This window comes from Octopus bimaculoides, chromosome 29 (genome assembly GCF_046866305.1).
Source record: "Octopus bimaculoides isolate indiv1 chromosome 29, ASM4686630v1, whole genome shotgun sequence".
NCBI lineage: Eukaryota > Metazoa > Mollusca > Cephalopoda > Octopoda > Octopodidae > Octopus > Octopus bimaculoides.
The window spans coordinates 16486625-16514124 of record NC_142956.1 but is presented as its reverse complement, the minus strand read 5'-3'; the positions used below and the strand labels follow the sequence as shown (position 1 = coordinate 16514124).

Below are 27500 nucleotides of genomic sequence, written 5' to 3'. Positions count from 1 at the left end.
TATCTTATTTTAAAGACATTCCAACTGTAACTGACTATAAGAGAGACATCGTGTATCTAGGACTACATTACTTACCTCTGCCTTAGCGAAGGCAGAGATATTGTTTTCAGTCATGTTTGTTTGTTTGTCCGTGGACAAGATATCTCAAGAACTGCTGCATGGATTCAGGGATGTTTGGCCTCATGACAGGCACAAACTGATTAGATTTTGGGATCGATCCGGTACCAGACAAAGATTCTGGATTATTTGTTACTTTTACTTTACTTTAAATGATTACGATCTTATGTTAACTTTCAAGTCTTTCTCAATTATCTCCCTTTAGGCTGTAACTATTTTGATTGGTGAATTATATGCATATATATATGTATATATATATATATATGTGTGTTGTGTGTATATATATATATATATGTATATATATATGTGTGTGTGTGTGTATATATATATATGTATATATATATATATATATATATATATATATATATATATATATGTATATATATATATATATATATATATATATATATATATATATATATATATAGGTGAGAAAATTTGTATGTGAAAGCATGTGGTTGGATGTATAAAAGATAAACAAGAGTGAAAAAACTACAGAAGGCTTGTGTTACATGGTTAAAGTATATATTTAAAATATGTCAGAAAAATGTTATAACATTTTTTTGGTATATAACCATTGTATTTGGAGAAATAACCGGTTTCGTGTTGTCTTTTCAAATTTCTCTACTTCATGGTAACATCTACGCTCCCGTATGTAAATAAAAGAGTTCTAGATAGGGGGAGGTAATTAGGGATTTCTTCCGGTATAAGGGAGATAATCGAAATGTAGAAGTTGGTAGATTTTGATTAATTTATCATGGTTTGGTTTCGAAGTTAGGTTTTGCTCTATAATTTTTTCCTCTCAGTGAGGTGAATTTCCTTATTTAAAAGTGTTAGCAATGGTTGAGTTTGGGTTTATATTTTTGAATGAAGAAGGTTTCCTTATTCAATCTAATTTGTGTTGGTGTATTAATGGCACATTGATAGAAAGGAAAGATTATAAATTGTGGTAGCATTTGTTTTGCGCATTTCTCAATATGCTCACTAAAGGGTATCATTCGGTATTCTGGGCATGCAATCTGCTGTCGATGCAGAGTGCATCTGCGTCTGAGCGTTAATCCTGTGGACCCGATGTAGTTTTCGTGGCAGCCCGAGCATCTTATTACATAAATAAGGTTTTCTGAGCAACAAGTAAAGTCAGATTTAACTTTGAATTTTTGTCCCTCTTTGAAGAGGAATTCTGAACCTTCTAGAATGTTTGGGCATGTTGCGCAATTTGGACAACCACATTTTTTCACTTTCGTATCTGTTATTTTGGAAAATAATTTTGCCTTTGTGAGGATCTTTTTCGATTTTGGTTGTTTGTAGCTTTTAATGATTTTGTGTGTGTGTAAAATTTCCTTTAATTTGGGGTCCTTATGTAGCATTGGTATGTTTTGGGTGATGATGGTGAAGGCTTCTTTGTTTCTGGGGTTGTATGTGGATATGTATGGCAGTATTTTCGGGGAAGGTGTGTTGCTGTGTTTAACTTTTCTTAAGTTTTTTATGTCGATTTGTGATGCACGTCTGATTCCATCCTCTATGAGTTGAACTGGGTAGTGTCTGTCAATTAGTGTGTTTTTGAGTTCTTGTAGTCTATAGTCTCTAGTATTTTGTTCTGACACTATTGTGCATATCCTTCTTGCAAGGTTGAAGGGGGTGTTTGTTTTAGTGTGTCTTGGGTGGCATGAATCAAATAGTAGATATTGTTTGACATCTGTGGTTTTGTAAAATATGTCCGTTTCTATTTTTAGGTTTACTTTTTTAATTAGTATATCCAAGAATAGGAGCTCCTTTTGGTTGTATTCCATTGTGAACTGTATGTTTGGGTTGACACATATTTATATGTCTCATCATCATCATCATTATTATATATATATATATATATTTTTTTTTTTTTTTTATATGTATTTATTTTCTCCAAGTAAAAAATAACTCGGATAAAATAAATTGGTTAATAGATATCAGGGTAGCAAAGATCACAAAATAACCGTGGTGTAACTCCTGTTTATAAGGTAGAAACTCCTTGATATTTTGGGTATTTGAGTATATATAAATTTAAAGAATGGAGTAAACGCATATTATAACTGCATACTTTTATTCCGACATATGTTTCGAAGAATTACAATGTATGCGATCCATAGGAATCGGCGATGTTAAAAATGTAAACTTCTCCTCAGGGAAAAGTATGAGAACCAGCTTAAACGTAATACATTATAATTGAATATGGATGAGCTTCTTTCAGTTTCCATCTACCAAATCCACTCACAAGGTTTTGGTCAGTCCAAGGCTATAGTAGAAGGCACTTGCCCAAAGTTCCATGCAGTGGGACTGCACATTTTTTTAATGAAAACTGAAGAAGGAAAAGGTAAAGGAGAAGAAGAAGAGGAGGAGGAAGAAAAAGAAGGGAATCGAGGGAGCATTTAGTGGTGGATTCGAGAAGTATTTTGGGTGTTATTTCTAGCTGACAGAGAAACCATATAGAAGCTTCCTTGAGCTACACTCGACTGTGCTAGAAATAGCAGTCAAATGTTCCTGAAATCAGCTTGACATCTTAATTAAAGATGAGAAAGAAAGAGAATAGAAATTAGAGGTAGTGTAAGAGGTAGTAAGCAATAGTGAGAGGGGGGAAGGGGAGTATAGTGACGATTTTAAGTGGAGAGGGAAGAAAAAAATACCTTGGAAGGAAGAGAGAAGGAGAGAGACAGACAGACAGAGACAGGGGGTAAGGATGTGTAGAGTTATGTATCAGAGCAGAGAATATGGTCAGATAGAGCAGCAGTCATTAGTAAAGGAGGGGGAGAAAAAATTTAGAAAGATAAAGAGAAAACGAAGGGGAGAAAGAGAGAGATAGAGAGAGGTCTGTAGTCACAAGCTAAAAACAGACAGAGAGAGACAGAGACAGATAGACAGAAAAAGAGAGAGAGAGAGAAAGAGTGAAAGAGAGCAAGGAGGAGGAGTTTGAGGAAGAAGAAAAATAAAGAACAAAGAGTAAGAAGGGGAGGATTGCTTAGTAGTATCAGAAGCCGATTAAAAAGGGTGGGGGAACAGTAAATAGAAAGAGGGGAATAGTGGAAGGTAATGAATAAGCAGAGAAGGGAGGGGGAGAAGAAAAGAGTAGCGGGAAGTGAGTAGCAGAGCCGCTAGTGGGAGGGTAACGGAGAGGTAGGGAGAGGTAATAGGTGAAAGAGAGAAGGAGGGAGAGAGGGGGTTTAGAATAGGAAAGAACAGGGGAAAGGGAATTAGACAATGTTAGAGCGAAAGAGTGGAGGAGAGAGGAGAGAGTTGTATTGAAATCAAGGAAGGGGAGAATATGTAAAATGACTGAGAGAGGGAAGAAGGGGAGGTTTAGTACTGACGTTAGAGTGGTAAGAGTAGAGAAGAGAGGAAGGTGGTACACATGTAACAATTAAAGTGGGAGTAAGAAGGTTAAACGGTATGACAGAGGCGAAAGGAGAAGAAAAGGGGGAGGAGTGAAAGTAGCTGTAAATAGGGAAAGAGAGAACGGGTAAAATAATAGAGAGAGGGTGGAAGAGCGAAAGGGAGATAATCACGAGGAGGAGATAGCAGCAATAATGCTAGAGGGATGAGTAGAAGGCGGAGGAGTGAGTTGTATTGAAACTATGGAAAGGGAGAATATGTAAAACAACAGAGAGAGGGAGGGAAGAAGGGGAGGTTTAGTTTTAACGTTAGAGTACTAATAGAAGAGGAGAGAGGAATATACGGGGGAAAAGGAGGGAATGAGAAATAGTAGTGAATTAGAGAAAGAGAGAGTAGGTAGAATTATTGAGAAAAGGTGAAAGAGTGAAAGATCTGAGGGACGAAAAAGGAGAGAAAATAGGAAAGGAATATCGAAATGAGAGAAGGGGAGGCAATCATAACATGAGAGAGAAACCAGTAAGGGCGGGAGGAGTAGAAAGAGAAAGCAAGAAGATAGCCAGAGAGTGGGAGTTCCAAAATCGATAATGACAGTGATAGTTGTAGGGGGGTGGAAAGGGGGAATTAGTCAAGTGAAAATATTGGAAAAACCGTCAGCAGCTTTAAGTGGTCAAGTGTTGACTATTATACACGGATCGATATAGAGAACAGTCCCAATACATCGATAAACCGATTGATAGATAGATAGATAGATAAATAAAGATACATTTCTTTTATTAGCCACACAGGGCTCAACGAAGATGGGACAAATACAATGTAGAGCTTTTCTTTTTGGGAGGGGGAAGGAAGGAAAAAAAAAAAAAATTGGTGGTGTCGATCAAAAGGGATCGTAGGAATGGAAAAAGGAGCAGTTCGATCAAAAGGGATCGAAAAAAAAAAGAGAAAAGGAAAGGCCGATCAATAGGGATCGTGTATCACACAGTAATGTTCTCGTGTAAAAAGAGGGGAGGACAGTTTAGGTTTAGCCGTGGAAGGAAAAGCCCACGGAAAAGACCACGGTAACCTTGGTCAATATTCTCATTGAAGAAACTATAACAGTAAGTGACTCTCTTTTGCCTTTTTGTTTTATTTTTTTTTTCTTGTTCATAGGGTTATGCTCAAGATGGCTCCGTCGTTCACACGTGCCATCCTTGCTACATTCACCCATCTTTTTTTGAAGCATTCACTAGACAAGACTTCCCTTTCTACTCTCAACTTCCTCTTCAGGTGATACTTGAAGAAGTTGATGAGAGATTGCCCAGAGAGGAAAGTCTTTGTCTCTAGACCTTTCAGACGCGTCCACCATACACATTCTTTCGCCATAGCCACAAGTACGATGAAAATAGCTCTTCCTTCCCGTTTAAAGGAAGGAGGCGCGACAATATTCACGATAGACTCGGCTGATAGACCGACTCGTCCCACACGCGATAGCAGTTGTTCGACGTAAGCCCACAGCTCGGAAATGGTGGGACACTGTACGAGTGCGTGCAGAACGGTTTCGTCGCTCTGCCGGCATCTCGGACAGGTCGGCCCCGTGTTTCTCGAGCCATGCCTGTAGAGCTTATCCCGAACGGGTAGTGCTTCTCGATAGCACTGCCAGGCCAGGGATCTCTGGAAGTTGTCCATAGGTCCCGGCCCGAAGGTCGTCTTAAACAGGCGGGTCAGGTATTCCTCGTCGACGCCCAGGTTCGCCCCGAGATCGTCGTCGTACATTCCCTCCACTAATCCACTATAGAATGCGTTAGTTGTGATGCAGTTGCTCAAGGTTGACCCGGGTTGTTGGAGTTGCCGAAGAGCAGCGCGACACTCGCGGTGCCATTCGCCCTTCCTCGGCCTCTTCTTGATCCATGACTGCAGTTCGGTCATGGAGACGAGCTGCGGGAAAGCGCGCCGCACAAACGGTGACCACACCTGTTCACCGCTGTCTACGTAGAGCCGGAGATGTCGCAGTCTCAGCGCGTGTCTGCGCATCATCAACCACGGCATGCCCAGTCCTCCTTTTAACGGGTGTTGACAGCAAACGGATCGCCTAACCATCGGAACGCTTCCTTTCCACAAGAAGCGGAAGAGGATGCGCTCCAGTTTGGTGATGGTAGGGTCGGGACAAGGAACGACGGTCAGGCGGTAGTAGATGACGGACGCGATGTACGTGTTCGCCACCTCCGCCCGACCTTTCAGGGAAAGCTTCCTCTCGGCCCATTGCCGGGCTAGAGTGGCCACCCTTCTCGTTATCTCGTCCCAGTTCTTCTCCGTTTGGAGGTCTGGACCAAACCAGACCCCGAGCATCTCAACCGGACCGTCAGTCCAACGTCCCACGACGGAGGCGCTACTTGACGGCATGGGGTTGCTTCTCCAGGTGCCGAGCCGCAAGCCCACTGACTTATCCCGGTTGATTTTCGCTCCCGTTACCGCTTCGTAGTCTCTCAGTGTCTCGCCGACAAGCTCGATGTGCTTTTGGCTAGACACTATGACGGTGACGTCGTCCGCGTATGCCGACACGCTCGTCCCGCATCCCAACTCTCGCGGGATGCCCCTCAGCGTCGCCAGCTTCCGCAGTAGTGGCTCGAGAGTCAACACGTACAGAAGCGACGAGAGGGGGCATCCCTGACGGACCGAACGTGCAATGTCGAAGGGTCTTGATAGATGCCCATTGACGCGAACTACCGAACGGATGCCTCTGTACAAGGCAGCCATCCAGCCGCGGAAAATGGGACCGAAGCCGGCTGCTATGAGGACAGCCTCCAAGTATTGATGGTCTACCCTATCGAAAGCTTTCGATTGATCTAAATTGATCAGGGCCCCACCCATGCCAGGTTCCTAAACTACCCTCTCTATGATGTAGCGCATCAGATGGAGGTTGTCATGGATGCTCCTGCCCGGCACCGCGCACGTTTGCGCCTTGCCGATCAGTTTCTCGATGACAAGCGCCAACCGCTTGGCTAACACCTTGGCCAAAATTTTCAAGTCTGCATTGAGCAGAGTGATGGGCCTAAAGTTATCTATGACGTCCCCCTTGTTTGGATCTTTCTTCAGCAGCGTTACGGCTCCTCGACTCACAAAACCGGGAATGCTCCCGTTTTGCTGCCAGTTGCAGTACACCGCCACCAAGACGTCTCCAAACAAGTCTGGCTTACAGTTGTAAAGCTCGTAGGGCAGACCATTCAAACCCGGAGATTTGTCCCTCGAGCATCCCGCCATCGCGTCCCTCACTTCCGCCGCCGTGATGGCACCTTCGCAGCACTCCGCCTCTCTTGCCGAGAGTCGTGGCAGGCTGTGCAGGTAGGCACTGAAGTCCACCCTGCGTTCTCGCTCGCCATTCGTCCCAAACAGTCGAGCAAAGTGCCGCTGAAAGGCCTCACACATTTTGCTTGGCTCGAGCAGTTCGCGCCCCTGTTCGTCCACCAGAGACCGAATGGTGGCTTTGTTGCCCTGTTGCGCCTCCGCCACCCGGGCCTCTCGTGCGGCTCCAACACCTTCGTTTCTTAGAGCACGCATCCTAGCCCTGACAACGCACCCTTCGTGTTTGGCGTTGAAGTGTTGGTCAAGGGCCAACCTCGCCGCCAAAACGTCGGATGCGATGCCACTTCTAATTGCCTCTTCTAGCTTCTTAACTAGTTCACCCTCTACTCTGTTTCTGTCTATGGCTAGTGCTTTGCTATACCTAACCGCTTCTGCTTTTATTGCTCTCTTGAGGGCAAACCACCATTTGTTATTGATGATGGCTCCTGTCAAAGCCCTCTTTACTAACGTGCTAATCCGGTCTCTGAAAACTGGTCTCGACGGGAAAGACGCGTTTAGTTTCCAGTAACCGGAGCCCTGCCTATGTGTCTTATCTAAGTCTAGCGTACACGTCACAAGTTTGTGATCCGTGTAGCTGACTATGTGAAATTGTGGACACCCTATGCTATCTCTATCTACTCTCCTACACAGTATTCTATCTAGATACGATCTCGACGACCCGATGCGGTTTGTCCATGTCCACATTGGCGCATTCGGGTAATCGAGTCGGTACCTGTCAGACAGTTGAAAGCGTCTGAGCAGGTCTTTGAGGCATTTGCATCCCCGTCTATTCCTATCTCTGCCCACATAGTCTAGATGCGTGTCCAAGGTAGCATTCCAATCCCCCACTAAAAGTAAAGGACGAGACGTTCCTAGGAATACTTCTAGACGTCGAAAGAAATCCGGCCTACCTGTTAAAGGTGGTGCGTATACTGATATGAGTCGAAAAGCACACCCATCGCTGCCATCGACATCCAGAACAACCAATCTACCCTCCGGGTCTATGAATACTGTCTTTACTTCGAGATCCAGACTCTTGCGAAAGAGTACCGCCGTGCCACTACCGCCCATTCTCGGCAGACAGGGAGAAAAATAAATGTTAAACTGTCTGCCAAACATGGACGATAGGGCCCGCGGATCATGGAGTCTGGTCTCGCTTATGGCTATGATTTCTAGTTTATGTGACTTTATGTCATTTAGGAGGTACCCTTGTTTCCAAGGGGACCCCAAGCCACGCGCATTTACACAACCAATCTTGAGCATCATTTTGATTTGAGTGTTAAAGTTTTATAAAGAGAGTCACTTACCGTTTGAGAGTTTTTGTGTCTCCTCCTTCGGGTTTTCTTCGAGGAGATCACTATATAGTTTTTTCTCCAGGTATTTTTGGCATTTGCCAACTGCCTTTGGAAAAATAGATTTTAGTGTGTGGTGCAGGGTTGGTGTTATGTGTAGTATTTTGATGTGTTCTGGCGGTGTTGTGTATGGGTGGTTGCTGGTTTTTATGTCTTCGTTTGTTATGTTTGTTTTTGTGTTGATGTATTCCATCAACTCTGAGTTTTTTGTGTTGATGGCAGTGAGCATTGTGTGTGTACTTGCTTTTGGGGTTTTGTTGCTTGTGTTGTAGTTGTGTGTGCTTGTGTTGGTGTCTGGAGTGTTTTCGGGAGTTGTGTATCTCCCTGCTTTGTTTGTGTTTGCTTTTCTTTTCTTGCTCCTCTTCCTCCTTCCTTTCTGGGCTATTTGCCATTCCTCATTACTTTCATCTTCCGACGAAGGTTCTGAGGAATCGGAAGGGGGTAGGGGCAAATTGTGAGCGTCTGTGTGTGCTTGTGTGAGTGGTTGTGTTGCTGTTTTTGTTGGTGCTGATGGCTTGTTATTTGTGTGAGGTGTGGGGAGGGGGAAACAGTCTTGGAATTTTCTTTCTTTTCCCCTGCTTCCTCACTTGTTGTTTTTGCAGATGCTGTTGTCGTCTCAGTTGCCAGTGTTGCTTGTGTTTCTCTTGTTTTGATTGTTGATGGTGGTGTTGGTAGTAGGGTTTTTTTTCCGGGTTTTGGTGGTTGCCCTTGTTGCTTTTTTTGGTTGGCGGCGGTTGGGCAACTGTCCTTGAGGTGTGCCTCGCTGCCGCATACATAACAACGTGGCCGCCTTCCTTCCACCACTACATATAACTTGTGGGCCTTTGCCAGTTGGATGTGTGTGGGGATCTTTTGGCACTCCTCTTCAGTGATGTGGAGGAGGACTTCGACTTTTTTTCCCCCTTCCCAGTTTTTCTCCTCTGCAGTAGCAATTTCTAATATATTTGCCTCCTCCATTTCGAGGCATATAGAACCTACTATCCACTGTGTTTCCACTTGTGAAGGGACATTCTTTACTGTCACCTTCGTCACTCTCTGTCCAAGATAACTCGGTATCATCACCAAGTCATCTGTGTGGAGAGAGAGTGTTGAAAATTCCTTCGCTAACTGTTCGCTCTTAAAGCGTACTAGGACCGTGGCAAATTTTCGTCCCCAAGTAACATGACTTTGAAAGGGCCATATCGGTTTGAGACAAATCTCAATTTTTTGGGTGGAGAAATTCTCCGGTCGCTTCGTTTTCTTGTTGATAAGTCTGTATGATATGTGCTTCTTGTTTGTATTTTCAATAATTGCTTTGGGTATGTGTATTTGTACAGTGTCACCTTCTTTCGTGAGAAGGGATTTTGTGTCATTGATTTGTTTTTGGGTGAATGTTAATATTGTTCTTTTTTCTTTCGTTGCATCGGCAAAATTTGTTTTTGTGATGCTGGCAGATATGTTGTTTGTGGCGTTTGTGGTGTTGTTTATCTTGTTCGTCTTGTAGTTGTTGATGGTGGTATTGACAGTGGTGTTGGTACTGCCAGGTTCAAAGGTGGTGGTAGTGGCGGCAGAGTTTGTCGAAGTAGTGGTGGTGTTGGTGTTGAAGGTCGGTGTCCTGTTGTTGTTGCTGTTGTTATTGTCACTGGTAGTAGCAGTGGTGAGGACAGTGGTCGTGTTAGCAAGGACATTTGTGTCGTTGTCGTTGTTGTTGCTGTTGTTGTTGTTGTCTTTGTCGTTGTTGTTGTTGTCACTGGTGACGGTGGCAGGCAAGACTGCTGTAGCAGCAGAGTTTGTACACGTGATGGTGGTAGTGGTGGTGGTTGAGGCAGCAGCAGTTGACTCAGAATCATTGCTCTTCTTCATCACTTGTCTGCGTTCATGCGGAACGGCATTAAGTGTTTTCGCCTCTGGCATTAGGAGCGGGAAGTCGGCCTCGTTGAAAACCTTAGCCATATTCGTTTTAAAGAATATGGCTAGGAACGAGGAAGATATGTTTGAATTTTTGGAAATAAGGCTCTAAATAGAGCTATTTCCGATTTGAAAAATATATGTTCACGAAGTATTTTGTGTTATACACAACTTATACAAAATTTTAAAACAAAATAGGTCTTTTAAGAGGTGAAAAATGCAACCTACATGGGAGCCGATGTGTCTACCGTCCGTCCATGATGATAGATAGATAGATAGATAAATAAAGATAAAAAGATAGATAGATAGATACATTTCTTTTATTAGCCACACAAGTCTCAACATAGAGGGGATAAATACAATGTAGAGTTTTTTTTCTTTTCGATGGGGACGAAAATAAAGTAAACAAAATTAAAATGGGGATAACGATGAAAAGGCATGTTGTATGGACCTGTGTTTGCTTGTGTAAGTGGTTGTGTTGTTTTTGTTGTTGTTGGTTGTTGAATTTTTGGTTGTGGGGGAAGGGGTATCAATTTTTGTATTGTCTTTTCTTTTTTCGTCTTATTTGTTAATTTTGCAGTTTTTGTAGTGTTTCTTTCGTTGATGTTGTTGATGTTGCTTTTGTTGTTTTTTGTGTGGATGGCGGTGGGAAAAGATTTTTATTATTTTTATTTTAATTTTTACAAAAATCATGGTTTAAAATAGAGAGAGGTTGATTGTTCAACTTAAATCCTAGCAATGGACCATTAAATGTGATTATGGGAAGAAAGATATCGAAGAATGACAAATAAATGAGGACAGTATTTGGTGGTTGTGAGATGCTGGTATAGGAAAGTGGGTTATACATCATTAGATGTATACCTGACTTTCCGAGGACATACGTAAGCTCGCAAGGAATGAAGCCAGTATGCTCCGTTGGATGTGTAATGTCAATGTGAATACCCCGTCAGAGTGTAAGTATCTTGAGAGAAAAGCTGAACATTAGAAGCATCAGTTGTGGTGTGCAAGAGAGACGATTGCGCTGGTATGGACATGTGGTGAGAATGGAGGAGGATAGCTGCGTGAAAAAGTGCCACACCCTAACAGTTGAGGGAACCCGTGGAAGAGGTAGGCCCAGGAAGACCTGGGCTGAGGTGGTGAGGCAAGACCTTCGTACATTGGGCCTCACCGAGGCGATGACTACTGACCGAGACCTTTGGAAATGTGCTGTGCGTGAGAAGACCCGGCAAGCCAAGTAAGATCGTTGCCAGTGCCCCTGGACTGGCTCTTGTGCGGGTGGCACATGAGATGCACCATTTTGAGCGTGGCCGTTGCCAGTACCGCCTGACTGGCTGCCGTAGGATTTTCGAGTGAGATCGTTGCCAGTGCCCCTGGACTGGCTTGTGCGGGTGGCACATAAAAGACACCATTTCGAGCGTGGCCGTTTTCGTGCGGGTGACACGTAAAAGCACCCACTACACTCTCTGAGTGGTTGGCGTTAGGAAGGGCATCCAGCTGTAGAAACTCTGCCAAATTAGATTGGAGCCTGGTGTTGCCATCCGGTTTCACCAGTCCTCAGTCAAATCGTCCAACCCATGCTAGCATGGAAAGCGGACGTTAAACGATGATGATGATATAACGGAACGCTGAACTCCAGACTATCAACTTAAACAACATTTATTCAGGTGGTAAATATAAACATCTTTAGCTCTTGTTTGTTGTTACAGCTTCTGTGTGTGTGAGCATGGTTGTTTGGGACGTTGGTATGTAGATGTAAGCGAGCTGTCGAGCGTAAGTTCGAAAGATGGAGAGAGAGACAGCTAAACACGTCCATGCTCAATTGGTGGCCAGCAAGAAAGAGACAGAATAGAAGCAGGAACGCTTGGTTGCTGAATTCCACGCATGCGCACAGCGTTACAACACTGGCATTTCTTACGAGATATTCACAGGGCGACAATTATGAAAAGGATGACTGCAAGGTAAGGGCAGACTCCAGCAGTGGTGGATGTGCTGGTTCCAGCTTTCTCATCTGCAAAAGAGGAACAAGAAAACATATAACTTTTGTTTTTAATAAAAGATAGTAATATCAACCAGGCTGAACCATTTTGGTACCAACCTGCTCAAAACTACTTTCGTTTCTATTGTACAAATTCCGGATCTTTTTTAAAACGGGGGCCACATTTTTCATTAATGTTTTACGTAGTGTTTTTGGTACCGAAAGACTTTCAAACTTCGTATACTTATCTATTTTGTGTTTTAGAACAGAAAAATATTTTTGTATTCGAATTTATTTCATGTAAAAAATTGTCTTATTTCGATAATTTCAACCAATCACTGACAAGTATTCAGTTGTTTACATTTACTCCTTTGGCTGATTAAGCGATGTAAAGCGTATTTAATCTCCATACCTTCGTTTTATTTGCTTTTTTCATTTTAAATTTGCTTTAACCCTAACCCTAACCCTAACGTTAGGGTTAGGGTTAATTGTTTCAGAATCGTTTGTTTATGTAGTCGGCGCTTAATGTATATCGGCTGAATGGACATCAGTGATTGGTTGAAATTACAGAAATACGACAACTTTAACATGGAATAATTTATGGATTTCTTTTTTTTTTAAGAAGACTAAGAGAAAAAGATGTTTTATATGACACATTCTACTAGTGTTCCAAGTTTCAAAGTGTTTCGTTAATGAAAAATGTGGCCCCCGTTTTAAAAAAGATACCTACTATGTCTAACTGATTAAATGGGCCCCCTTCAGATCAGTCCATCATTTAGAAAGGTTATGTAGCATTAACAAAGGGGACTGACTTTTTTAACACAAAAATGGATGGTCAACAGATCAGTCCATCATTTACCAGGGGCAGCATATACATTTACCCATTATTTAAACAATTAATTTCCTCGTTATTCAAATAGAAACTGAAACTTTTTTATTTATTAAATTAGTTGCAAACTCTGTATAAGGCTTCCTAACATTCTTGTGTAATTAAATTTGGTGGCTCAAACAAAATGTTAACAAACTACAGCATTGATAATGACTGGTATAACGAATTGTGAGGTGATAAAACAGTTGAGAAAATATTAAGGGCTATGGTGAAAGCAAAAGGGTGGTCATTTTAAATTGTAAATATATATATGTAAAATATTGTCAATAAATATAGCAGTCATCCTAAGAAACTAGAAAATGACAAATCCTTTCTATAACAATAGTCCAATAGACAGATGATCCTCAAGAATGAAGCTAACTAATCCATTCAGTCAACTATAAATATATCCCACCAAGGGTTATTATGAAAAATTCTAAACAGAAAAAGAAAAAACTAATTCAGAAGAAATTTTTGAAATTGTTAGGTTACAAACTGTGATTTTGCTTAAAAAAAACTACACTGTTGTAGGCACCTCCAATACAACAACAGCAAAAGCAACAGCAAAGCCAGGTGACTACTATAGGTGCAAAAAAAGCAACATCTATCACAGCAGCAACAGTGGAAACAACAGCAGTAAACAGAACACCAACATCTATGGTTTCTACACAACAAACAGCAGCAAAAATAACATCAAAACAACAACATTATCAATAGAACAACAGCAGGATCTTTGGGGTTTGACGGGCAACACTTGTTTTCTTAACGAAACACTTTCAAAATTGGGACACTGGTAGAATGTGTCATATAAAACAACTTCGGTTCAGATTACATATAGTCGATCTGGACCACATGTGCAAGTATACCGAATTGTTTTACTTACCTATTATTGTCTTCAGCTCCGGTCCTCTAGTATTCTTACTTTTTGGTCCGTAGATCCTAACACGACAGCTTTCTTCGTTGAATGCAGAGTAAAATCTAAGTAAAAGTGAGGCTGAGAAATGATTATAGAGGGGCTGGTAACTAATAAGAGGGAGAAGATTGCTGTCTTATATGTCATCAGCAGCTATGGGAGATAACGGTGTGTAGGCTATCCACATGCTAGAAATAACAGCCAAATCTCACAAAATTGCGATAACGAACACCTGTTAGACTGGGGTTTTTTTTCGTTTTAGCGACTGGGCGTTGGCGTGATCCTTTTACTGATTCACGATAACGTATACAGAAACAAACAAAACAACCGCTCGTTTTAGCTTTTAGACAGCAGGGTGGCGCGGAGGTGGGGGATTTTGAGTCGGAGTTTTTCATAAAAACAAAAAAAAAAAAATGGAAAAAAACAAGCTTGTTGGGTGTTAACGACTGTGTAGAAAACGGATATGACAAAAAAAGAATTTTGATATCAGAATCATTTGTTGTATATATGTATGCTTGTTTGTGTGTATGTATATATGGGCCACACAAAGGTAAATTGGCTGAGTTCCTTTCAAGCGTTGGGCTCCATGAAGGTAAAGTGGCTGAGTTCCTTTTGAGCATTGGGCCCCACGAAGGCAAAGTGGCTGAGTTCTTTGTGAGCATTGGGCCTGACAGAGGCAAAGTGGCTGAGTTCCTTTTGAGCATTGGGCCCCACGAAGGCAAAGTGGCTGAGTTCTTTGTGAGCATTGGGCCTGACAGAGGCAAAGTGGCTGAGTTCCTTTTGAGCATTGGGCCCCACGAAGGCAAAGTGGCTGAGTTCTTTGTGAGCATTGGGCCTGACAGAGGCAAAGTGGCTGAGTTCCTTTCAAGTGTTGGGCCTCATGGAGGCAATGGCCAAGACGTTTGCCATTATGTCATACTTGACAAGATGACACATCAAGCCAAGCAAAATTGCAGCCATGGTGTTGTGCAAATGGCACCCATGCCAGTGGTACATAAAAGCAGCCATTACACTCTCAGAGTAGTTGGCGTTAGGAAGGACATCCAACCATAGAAAATCATGCCAAACCAGACTGGATCCTGGTGCAGAGTCCCTGCTTACCAGCCCTGGTCAAACCGTCCAGCCCATGCCAACATGGACAACAGCTTGTAAGAAATATCTTCTTTATTCAACCTTTAGGTTAAATAACTAATTCCTCACATCAAACTTTAAGCAAAAATTTAAGAACGGATAACGCAGTCTCTAAACCAGAAACATCATCATCATCATCATCGTTTAACGTCCGCCTTCCATGCTAGCATGGGTTGGACGATTTGACTGAGGACTGGTGAAACCAGATGGCTACACCAGGCTCCAATCTGATTTGGCAGAGTTTCTACAGCTGGATGCCCTTCCTAACGCCAACCACTCAGAGAGTGTAGTGGGTGCTTTTACGTGTCACCCAATATTTATTCATGGAGGAAAATAGGCATGGTTGCTGAGACGCCGGAATGTTGTTGTGAGCTGTCTCCAGAGTTGGAATGTTGGAGAGACAGTTTGATATACGACCACGCTCATGTGAGAGAGCTCTGTTGGACCTGTGTTACTTCTTCGCCGGCCAGTGAGAAAAGGAGAATGAAAAGAGCGGGAACGTTTAGATGTTGAATTCCACGCATGCGCATGGGACTCTTCCTGTGTTCCTTCCGGAACTATTCCCTGCGCATGCGTGGATGAAAACGCAGTAATGGCGACTGTATTTTGGCGCCAAATGACGTCACTACAAGCTGTTAAATGATGAAGATGATGAATGAGTGTCTTATTAGAAATTCCATTCTTGTTTAGCACTGACCACAAAGCATTGTGATTGACGGAGTGAAGAGCCTTGTTTGTTAAGTGCAGAAAGTCATCATCATTGTAGAAATAGTAATATGGGGAGAATGTGGCACTGCATCTGCCATTTGTTGGTAATTCCCTACTCCTAGAAGACGACCCCTTTGCACCACTCAGGAGACAACCCCACAACCCATGGGTCTGTTTTGGGTAGTTGTTTTTGGCTACGAGATGCAGAGGCAAAATTGTATAATATTAGATATGTAACCTTCACTGTACTTATCCAGATATTCTTTTACTTGTTTTAGATGTTTGACTGGAGCACTGCCTTATATAGTAATTAATGAATTACAGTTTGATTAATTAATTGTATAATGCAGTATGGGGACATGCGCTGTAACAATACATTGCTGCATCCACCATTTGTTGGTAATTCCCTACTTGTCCTGGTGAATGACCCCTTTGTACCACTCAGGTGACAACCCTCCAATCCATGGGTCTGTCTAGATAATCGTTGCTGATGAGAGTTTTACAAGGCTGGAGTGCAACTTTTACCTCAACCTCTTTTAGTTACCTCTTTATGACATACAGAAGAAAATTGTATAATATAATTAGTATTAAATGTGTAATCTTCACTGTAATTACCCAGGTATGGTAATTAATGAATTACAATTTGATTAATTAATTGTATAACGTCATAGCAGTTGTATAGAAGCATGCACTAAAACAGCACATTGCTGCATCCACCATCTGTTGGTGATTCTCTACTCCTAGCAGGTGAACCCTTTGCAACATTTGGGGGACAACCCTCCAACCCAGGGGTCTGTTTGGGGTAGTTATTGTTGGTGGGGGGTTTTACACGGTTGAAGTACAAATTCTACCTCAAACTCATTTAGTCCTCTTTTACAACATGCAGAGGAAATGTTGGTCTATTCTTTGGCATTCCAGTCCCCACAAAACAAACTGAAGTTGTTCAACTAAAAGTATACATCTCTGGTTTATCAATAGGGAAGCTACATGGCTTAGTGGTTAGGGAATTGGACTCACAATCATAAGGTTATAGGTTCAATATCCAGTGGCATATTGTGTCCCTCGACTAAGACACTTTGTTTTTTGTTGCTCCAGTTCACTCAGTTGGCAGAAGTGAGTTGTACCTGTAATTCAAAAGGGCCAGCCTTGTCATATTCTGTGTCCTGCTGAACCTCTCAGAGAACTACGTTGTCCCCTTAGATTTCAGGTTTCTTTTCTCAAATGTAATGCTTATTTATTCACATTGTTTTGAATTATGCATTATTTTGTAGCTTCAAGATTGCAATGGTGTGTTTGTATATTTTTAGGATGACATTGTAGGATAGGTGTGAGAGGTTGGATCTGGTCAGTTTAAACATAAAACAGGTATTTGGGCCACATATGGCCAGACTAAATGTTAAAGGATAAGGGTACATGTGTTTGTGGAATGCTTAGCCACTTGCACATTAATTTCATGAGCCAGCCATTCCATTAATAGAATCAAATGGGACACATCTTTGTAACCAACGCAGTGTCCAGCTATTGTTTATCATTATACAAAGATTGAAAATTAATTTTCTTTCTAAGTATCCTTTATAGTTTATACTGTTTCTTTGATGTTTCAGATTACTGGATGACATTGGAATTAAAGAAAGTCTTTTGTAGATGGAAAATATCTGTTCCAGTGAATGGAGAAAAATTATAGAAAGTGGATTGTGGAAGAAAAAGCCTGTATGAAACTCGAATGGTAAAAAGGTTGATTTTACTGATGAAATTCCAAAGGATACAGGAAAAGCATATTTTACCACTGTGACATCTTTAAAAAAAAATCCTTCTCTCAAAAAGGTAACCTCACTACTCAGAAATGTATTCAAACAGAAGAGAAGCCATATTACTATGAAATCCGTGGTAAATCTTTCTCTTGTAGAAGTAACTTAACTGCACACAAATGTATTCATTCAGAAAAGTAACTGAATTCATGTCAAAATTTAGGTTTCGGTAAATTGTTTTTATTTTTCTCATTAATAGAACTAATAATTTTATGAATATAATTCCCAGTGGGCATGGCTATGGGGCTAAAAAGTTGTATCATAACCACAAGGTTTCAGGTTTGATCCTGTTATGCAGTATGTTGGGTAAGTGTCATTTCCTTCAACCTTGGGTCAATCCATACCTTGAAGGTAAAACTGAGTAGATGGAAACTGTATCAAAGCTTATCAGAAGAATTGTACTTATGAAGTGGTCAACAAAAGATTCAATTTTGATTGACTGAAATTAGGCTCATATAATTGCTTATCTCTTTTTGCCTTCACTCTTTCACTCTGTAATATCTAATATACATTAAATCCTTGATATAGATATACAAGTTAATTTGTTCCCAGAGACTCCTTGTAAAGTGAAAACTCATAAAGCAGAGCGATAATTTCCCAAAGTAGCAATGTTATAAATCGTAATTCGTTCCCAGAAAAATATTTTACCTCTAAAATTTTTAATACTCGTAAATAAATGGCAATAAAACAACAGTAGAATGTAAAGAATATTGTAAAAGGAATGTTGAGATCATTTATGATGATTTCAAGAATTTTCCCACAAGGGCTGCTTGTGGGAGGGGAATAAGTTGATTACATCAACCCAAGTGCATAACTGGTACTTATTTAATTGACCTCGAACGAATGAAAGGCAAAGTTGACCTCAGTGGAATTTGAACTCAGAACGTAGCAGCAAACAAAGTACCAAGTATTTCACTTGGCATGCTAACAATTCTGCCAGCTCACTGCCTTGAGATCATCATCATAATCATTTAACATCCATTTTCCATGCTGGCATGGGTTGGACGGTTTGACTGAGGATTGGCAAGCCAGATGGCTGCACCAGGCTCCAATCTGATCTGGCAATGTTTCTACAGCTGGATGCCCTTCCTAACGCTAACCACTCCGAAAGTGTAGTGGGTGCATTTACATGCCACTGGCACATTTATAATAAAAATATTATCATTATAATCGTTTTCTAAATCACTTTCACTCACACTAGACTTACGCACACAAACTCATAAACCCGGGGTCTGGTAAAACGGGGCCTTGTAAAGTGAGATATTACTGTCCAAACTTCTGCTAGGTCCACTTCCTTTCTTTCATTAATCCTGTGGATTTTGTATTAATAACATCCCTTTGTGAACATCACATTGGATTATTGCAAACAGACTGAAAGAGGTATGTGAAACAGTTAAAGGGCTGTTCAGGCTCCAGTTATCTGTTTTAGCATCAGTATGGCAACAAAAAATATGAGTGTTTGTTGATGGAATTGCTTGTAGCAAACTAGCTTATCTTTTTAAAAAGACATTAAAGAAGATAAATCTATGGATTAAAGTAGTAGAAAGGCCATGAACCCCTATAAAATCCCCGATCTGTAGAGCATATCCTTTCAATACATCCCCATTTATGGAGTATTTTAGATAAACCCATAGGTTAACTGTACGATGTAATGAGGGACAGTGCAAAAACAAGACAACAATTTACATTGGAGAGATGACATGTAGCATAGAGGAGTGGATAAACAAACACTGGTGCGAGTTCAAAGAGGAGAAAAGATCATCTGTGCTCTACCAACACACTAAATTAAAGCATAGAGGCTTGGTTAATGATATAGAGGTTAAGGTATTTCAACACACAGAACAGATATGACATTTAAGCAGATTACGGAGGCCACAGACATTGTAATAGACAAACTGAGCCTCAACAGAATACATGAATAGAACAAAAACATCCACCATCACCACATGACATAACATGATAATCAAAGACGGGGGGGGGGGAAGACATTGTTACAAACAATATAAACCCATGTATACCCATACAAAAGACACACATGCACATATGCACATGCACACACACAGATACAGATGCAAATGCATGTGTGACAAAAGATTTCCAGACAAAGGACATGAGATAAAACAAGAACAATAATAAACAAATGAAGAACGAATATATAGTGCATGTGTTTATTTGGCAAGAACAATAAAGTAGCCATCCCAAAATATAACACCATTTGTTTCAACACACGATTTCACATCCAAAATCTTGCAAAACAAATTCATAAACATACATGTGTATGTGTGCGTGTAGGAGGTACATTGATGTACATGTAGAAAAATACGTAGAATATCTCTTATTAGTAATTCTTCAGATTGGATAAAATAACCCTATATGCACACATGCATAATTTTTTATTGTAGGTTAACAAGCACTTTGATAGGACAAACTTTATACTTACACACACACAGGTGAGCCAGCAAATATCTGGCATTACCATAGGAATGTAAATGGGCCACAACTTTGCCAACTTGTTGTTTATGTTGAGGCCCAAATCTTCTCACAGTTCTCCAAACCGCCCTCAGAGCTATACGGTTGGTATACAGACAATCTCATTGGCACTACTTCCCTCTCATGAGCCACTCACCAGCTTCATATCTTTTGTCTCCAATTTTTATTCTTCACATGGGTTCACTTCTATCATCTCCAACTTTTGTGTGTCTGTATGTGTGATGCAAAAATAATCCCTTCCCTAAATAAAAATATTCTGCCTGTGTATATAACTTTTTTTTTACTATGTATAACCTATTCTTTATGTAAAAGCTGTGATTCTGTGACTTCTAAATATCATAAAATTTTGTAGAAATAAAAATAAATTTATAAATAAAAATTCACCAGCTTTTTGTCTTTATTCCTTTTTTTTCTTTGTATTATTATAAAGGCAGCAAATTAGCAGAATCATTAGCATGTTGTGCAAAATGCTTAGCATCATTTCATCTGCCTTTATGTTCTGAATTTAAATTCCACCATGGTCGACTCTGTCTTTCATCCTTTTGGGGTCAATAACACAAGCACCAGTTGAGTACTGCGGTCGACATAATCGACTGGCCCCTCCCCAAATTTCAGGCCTTGTGCCTTTAGTGGAAAGGATTAAGGTGGGGAGCTGGCAGTATCATTAGTATGCTGGGCAAAATGCTTAGCGTGATTTCGTCCATCTTTATGTTCTGAGTTCAAATTCTGCTGAGGTTGACTTTGCCTTTCATCCTTCTGGGGTCAACAAAGTATGTACCAGTTGAGCACCATGGCCAATGTAATCGACTAGCCCTCTCCCCCAAAATTTCAGAAGGACTTAGGGACATCTTGATGGAAAATAGCTTCATGTAGGTTCATCAGGTGGTTGCTGTTGACTATGGTAATGTTATTAGTATTAAGACAGAAAGTAGCAAACTGGCTGAATCATTAACATGCCAGGGAAAACGCTTCACGGTATTTCATCTATCTTTAGGTTCTGAGTTCAAATACCACTGCAGCCTACTTTGCCTTTTATCCTTTTGGCATTGATAAAGTAATTACCAGTCAAATACTGCAGTCGATTACATCAACTCAAAATTTCAGGCTTTGCGCCTTTAGTGGAAAGGATTGTATTTACAATATCCTTTCCTAAACTGTAATGAAATACGTGTAATGTGGAATAAAAAATATACCAAATTTTCCAGTCTTTGTTTTAATATTATTTTTTGGGGTGATATTTTTCAATTTACCAGGAGTTGGACAGAGTTGAAGGAACAAACTGACAGAACTGAAAGGGTTTCTGAATGTATTAAATTATATTAGGGTCTTTTAACTTATGACACCAGTACGTATTCAGACCAGGGAAACTTGTGAAATGACATCACCTGCTTAATTAGGTTTCTAATTAGTTCAACAAATTTAACTATATCGTAGATATTCCTTTGTTACTGAGACAGATGCTTTCTTGTTTTCATGTTTTGAGACAAGTTTTAACATCCAGTCCTCAGAGTTCAGGTAGGTGTCTAGGCCAATTGTGGCAATCTTCATTGTTAATGCCAGTTGTAAAAGTCCATGCCTCCCTTCTTTTCTTGGCAGATGAAGTTGTTCTATATCTGCCTTAGGGTGGTGCATTTTATGCATTGTCAACAGTTTTCGTATTTTTCTGTCAAGATTACATATTTCAGTAATTGACCAGTTAATGATATTGAAACTGTAAGTCACAACTGGTATGGCTGGAGCATTGATCGCTTCGATCCTGTTTCTTGCATTCAACTCTGTCTTAAGTATTGCTCTCACCCTGCGATAACATTCTCTTCTGATCTTTTCCCTCATCACTGAATGCCTGATTCCGTCCCCTTCAAGTACCCCTAGGTATTTGTAGCTCTCCACTGGTTGTAACTCTTTTATGACATTCTGCTGGTCAAGGTCACATTAGCTGTTTCTGTCATTTTTCCTTTGATAAAAGTAGCTTTTACACATTTATCGAGGCCAAATTGCATTCTGATGTCATCACTGAATTGTTTAACAATCGCTAGTAGGCCTTTGAGTTGTTGGTCATTTTTTGCAAAGAGCTTTAAATCATCCATGTAAATGAGATGATTTATATCTTTATCAAATATTTTATAACTGTACTGTGCATCATTGAGCAATTTTGAGAGAGGTATTAAGGCTAGACAGAAGAGGAGTGGTGATAGTGAGTCACCCTGGAAAAAAACCACATGAAATTTTCACATTCCAGCATTTAGAGATTATTATTATTATTATTATTATTACTATTATTTGGTTTGATTCAGGTTCGGTATTCTTCTTCTTCCTCTTCTTCTTCTTCTTCTTCTTCTTCTTCTTACTATTATTTGGTTTGACTCAGGTTCAGTCTTCTTCCTGGTAGGATCTATGTGGGTGGTGAGTTACTACCTGTAACTTTAGGTATCCACAAGTTTTCTGCAGTCTTTCAAGTGCTTAGAACCCTTCTGATAATCCTAGCTGTCCCTAACAGACAAACTTTCTGTAGGAGCTCTACAAGGTATTCTATTCCAATCTCCTTCAGCCATTTCGTCTATATCTTTGCTTACTATTCCCAATGCACCAATCATTATAGGCACAACCTTTACAGTTCTCATACTCCAAATTTTTCCTATTTCAAATTTTAAGGGATTGTATTTTTTTTTTCTTCCTCTTTCTTTTTGATCCTGGAATCAAACGGGCATGATGGGTTGATTAGTAAACAATTTTGCTTTTCCTTATCTATAATTGTTATGTATGGTCTATTATTTTTTAATATCTTGTCTGTTTGGATAGGAAAGTCCCACAAAATCTTACATTTTTCCAACACGAGTACTCTTTTGACTCAATGATCGTACCATGTGTTTCCAGCTTCAAATCCCCACTTCTGGCAAAGTTTCCAGTGTAAAACTTTTATAACCCGGTCGTGCTTCCATTTCTTATATTCTTCTTGTGTCATCTTGGGGCATACAGTGTGTGCCAATGTCTCATTCCAAGTTTCACAGGCTCTACATTTTTCTGACACATTCTCTCCATATATATTTTTTCTCAAGCTGTTTGTTTTTATTGCTTGATCTTGGGTTGCTACAATTATGGTCTTACTTGACTTGCCAGGTCTTCTCAAGCACAGCATATCTCCAGAGGTCTCAGTCACTTGTCATTGCCTCGGTGAGGCCTAATGCTCGAAAGTCGTGCTTCACCACCTCATCTCAGGTCTTCTTGCATCTACCACTTCCACAGGTTCCCTCAACTGCTAGGGTTTGACACTTTTTCACACAGCAGTCCTCATTCATTCACAACACATGTCCATACCAGCGCAGTTGTCCCTCTTGCATGCCACCTCTGATGTCCAACTTTTCTCTCAGGACACTTACACTCTGTTGTGAATCCACACTGACATTACACATCCAGTGGAGCATACTATGATGGAATTTCCGATAGATGACATAAACATTCAGTACTTGCTGATTGACCTGTGCAACTGATTTGTGTGAAGTAATCAGCGTATGTGTTGTATATTAGCTTACTCCGACCATCAAATCCACATTGCCTGAACAAGTGTGCAGGGTACCACACAACAGCTGAAGAAGAAGTTGCAGAGCAATATGAGATGAAGCATTTTGCTTAAGAACACAATGCCCCAAGTGGTCAAGGAACTGAAAGACCACAAACTCTTGACCATGAGTGCAACATCCTAACCACTGATCATGAGCCCTCATAATAAATATATAGATATGTATTATTATATAGCAATCAGAAAATGGAGGGGAATAGGTGGTATTCATCAACTTGCAGACATTGTATTATGTCAATTTACATGTTTATTTGTTAACTAAGAGGACAATAATAACAATATACAAACACATGCGACATATTATGTCATATCAGTAATTAAAAAAGGACATTTTGTGACCAAAAATGGGACAATGACTTACAGCTGTTTCAGTCTAGGGGTGACATGCCTCATTCTATCTATATAACTTGAGTAGGCTGAAGTAATTGATAGATGAAATAGAGGTACATGGATGATTCGCTAGGCCTCTTCAGAGATTTTTTATAAAGTTCATGAAGTTAATTTAAAATATCCAAATATAAACATATAAAAATCGTAAAATCTCACATATATATGCATACTTTAACATACATAGATATATATAACAGGTTTCTTTCAGTTACCTTCTAACCAAATCCACTCACAAGGCTTTGGTTGGTTCAAAGCTATAGTAGAAGACATTTGCCCAAGGTGCCATCATGTGGTGGAACTGAACCTGGGACCATGTGGTTGGGAAGCAAGCTTCTTACCACGACAGGCTTCTTTCAGTTTCCGTCTACCAAATCCACTCACAAGGCTTTGATCAAGCTGGGGCAGCAGCAGAAGACCCTCACACAAGGTGTCACACATTAGGATTGAACCCAGAAGCATGTGGTTGAGAAGCAAACTTCTTACCACACCTGAGCCATTAATTAATTGGCACTCCATCGCTTACGACATCGAGGGTTCCAGTTGATCCGATCAACAGAACAGCCTGCTCGTGAAATTAACGTGCAAGTGGCTGAGCACACCACAGACACGTGCACTCTTAACGTAGTTCTTGGGTATATTCAGCGTGACAAGGCTGACCCTTTGAATTACAGGCACAACAGAAACAGGAAGAAAGAGTGAGAGAAAGTTGTGGTGAAAGAGTACGGCAGGGTTCGCCACCATCCCAGCAGGGTTCGCCAGAGCCTTGTGGAGCTTTAGGTGTTTTTGCTCAATAAACACTCACAACACCCGGTCTGGGAATCAAAACCGCGAGTCCACTGCCCTAACCACTGGGCTCCACCACACCTGAGCCATACACTATTTTAAAAATTTGCAACAGGTCTTTCTGGTCACCTGTTGACTATGAAATCATCACCACCACTACTACCATTATAACGAATACTATTCCTACCACCACCACTACTACTGCAAGCGCCATTATGACTACTATCACTGCTGCTGCTGTCATTTCCTAGTTTTCTTTCAATATTTTGAATATCACTTAAGCAGGTCATGTCAGCCAGGTAAGTAAGTAATTTAGGCCACGTATTTTCGTTAATGACCGCCGCCATTTTAGCAACTTTTAATTTTTATTTTATCCTCATCTAATAATTTTCACCTTTTGCTTGTGTGTATATATATATATATATATATATATATATATATATAAATAAATGTATATATAAAAAATATATACACACACACATAAACACACACTTGTGTGTGTTTATATGTAATGAGTTTTGGCTGGGACGTTTCACCTGATGTCCTTTTCCATCGATAAATCATAAAATTACTTTGAAATAACTAACAATCATCCGCACCCAAAATTAACAATACATATAGATAACTTTAAACTGAAATATAATTTATATTTATGTGTGTGTGTGTTTAGTTTTGGCTGGGATTTCGAAGTTTTACCTGAATACTTATTCAAGTCTCTTTCCGCCAATAAATCACGAAATTTCTTTGAACTACGTCCTCCATCTAAAATAACTAGTTTTAGGGTTTAGGGTTTTTGTTACGCCGAAAACGGGTGGTGTACGTTTTCTTTATCTCCGCCATATATATATATATATATATATATATATATATATATATATATATATATATTTATAGACGAACTTATTACTGAAAGATTTATAGATACACACACACATATGCGCGTGTGTATCTATTATATATATATATACATATATATATGTGTGTGTGTGTGTGTGTGTGTGTGTGTGTGTGTGTGTGTGTGTGTGTGTGCATGTATAGTGTTTATAGTTTGGTCAGCTTTCCGAAGGACACACCTGCTATATAATTTTTAAGGTGTATTTGTTTTATATATTACTAACAATAGCGTACCTGTATGTATAACCTATATATATATATATAGATATATATTTACGTTTTGCTTGTATATAGATTTCTCTCTCTGTATATATATAAAATGTGTATATTGTGTTTACAGTTTGATTTCTTTTTCTAAGGACACACCTGTAGCTATATAATCTGTAGATAAATGTGTAATATAATCTGTAGATACTTGTGTGTGTGTGTGTGTGAATAATTTTATGTATTACTATAACGTATCAGTATATATTTACGCTTTAGGCATATATATATATATATATATATATACACACACACACACACACACACAGTTGCAGGAGTAGCTGTGTGGTCCCGGGTTCAGTCCCACAGCCTGGCACCTTGGGCAAGTGTCTTCTACCAGCCTCGGGTTGACTAAAGCCTGTCGTATATATATATATATATATATATATATATATATATATATATATATATATATGTATGTATGTATGTGTGTGTATATGTTTGTGTGTCTGTCCCCCACCCAGCATCGCTTGACAACCGATGCTGGTGTGTTTACGTCGGCAAAAGGCACCGATAGAAGTACAAGGCTTACAAAGAATAAGCTCTGGGGTCGATTTGCTCCAGCATGGCCGCAGTCAAATGACTAAAACAAGTAAAAGAATTATATATATATATATATATATATATATATATGGTAATCTTCAAGTTTAGGGGGATAAAAAAAATTAAAATATTCAAGGGAAATAACTGAACGACTTACCAGTATTATCCGTTTTCTTCTAGCTGTTTATAAATAAATCGCACCCTAACCCTAATCCTAACCCCAACGTCAATCAAATCACGTGTGTGATTTATTTATAAACAGAGATGTACGGAGAATACTGGTAAGACGTTCAGTTACTTCCCTTGAATATTTTTATTTATTTTTTATCCCCCTAAACTTGAAGATTACCTATATATATATATATATATATATACTCATTGATTGGACGTCTACGTGGTCCGTTGATCTGTTAAAAGGAACACCCGAATCGTCTTATCTCCTTCAAGCGACTATTGTCTTAAAAAAAGGACTCATTGGATTGTGTCCTGGAGTTACCTGCACGTAAGAATAAAGAATAAACAGAGGTGGTCACGACTGCAATATGTTTGATCATAGGCCTCTTCCATGTTGGCTGACCTGCCACTAAACGACGATAACAATGTATTGCGTGTCTTTGGGTGGGCTAGGCTTTTGCCCAGGACCTCATGTATCTCGGGGCTAAATTCTGTTCTACATGTGCCTGTGTTTCTCAACCCTTTCTTTACCCACGGACCCCTTTGATTCCTGTTTTACGGGGATGGGGTGGGGCTCCTGTTATAATAAGTGGCTGTGTGGTAAGTAGCTTGCTTACCAGCCACATGGTTCCGGGTTCAGTCCCACTGCGTGGCACCTTGGGCAAGTGTCTTCTACTATAGCCTCGGGCCGACCAAAACCCTGCAAGTGGATTTGGTAGACGGAAACTGAAAAGAAGCCCGTCGTATATACATATATATATATATATATATATATATATATATATATATATATGTATGTGTGTGTATATGTTTGTGGGTCTGTGTTTGTCCCCCCAGCATCGTTTGACAACCGATGCTGGTGTGTTTTTCGTCCCCGTAACTTAGCGGTTCGGCATAAGAGACCGATAGAATAAGTACTAGGCTTCCAAAGAATAAATCCTGGGGTCGATT

At 40.2% G+C, this 27500-nt stretch overlaps 1 protein-coding gene and 2 long non-coding RNA genes across 7 annotated transcripts in view; 2 read left to right on the top strand and 1 right to left on the bottom strand.

Moving 5' to 3' along the window:
- LOC149130377 (uncharacterized) overlaps positions 1 to 20303 on the top strand; it is a 156508-nt gene extending 136205 nt beyond the window's left edge. Inside the window, exon 3 of the long non-coding RNA XR_016238910.1 lies at positions 17231 to 20303. This is a non-coding gene — a long non-coding RNA (uncharacterized LOC149130377). The remainder of the gene's footprint in view (positions 1 to 17230) is intronic.
- On the bottom strand, positions 10336 to 13969 carry LOC149130378 (uncharacterized). The gene is made up of 2 exons (XR_016238909.1): positions 13758 to 13969; positions 10336 to 12039 (listed from the first exon to the last, which is right to left on the bottom strand). It is a non-coding gene; the product is annotated as an uncharacterized LOC149130378 (long non-coding RNA).
- A 4142-nt stretch (positions 20304 to 24445) lies between the features above and the next one.
- LOC106873413 (neuroglian) overlaps positions 24446 to 27500 on the top strand; it is a 67459-nt gene continuing 64404 nt past the window's right edge. For 2 of the 5 annotated variants that reach the window (XM_089344861.1, XM_089344867.1), the window contains exon 1: positions 24561 to 24973. The gene's annotated coding sequence lies outside the window, so the exon portion shown is untranslated. Of the gene's footprint in view, positions 24978 to 27500 lie in introns of all 5 variants that reach the window. The other 3 variants (XM_089344865.1, XM_089344862.1, XM_089344864.1) reach the window with 2 other exon arrangements.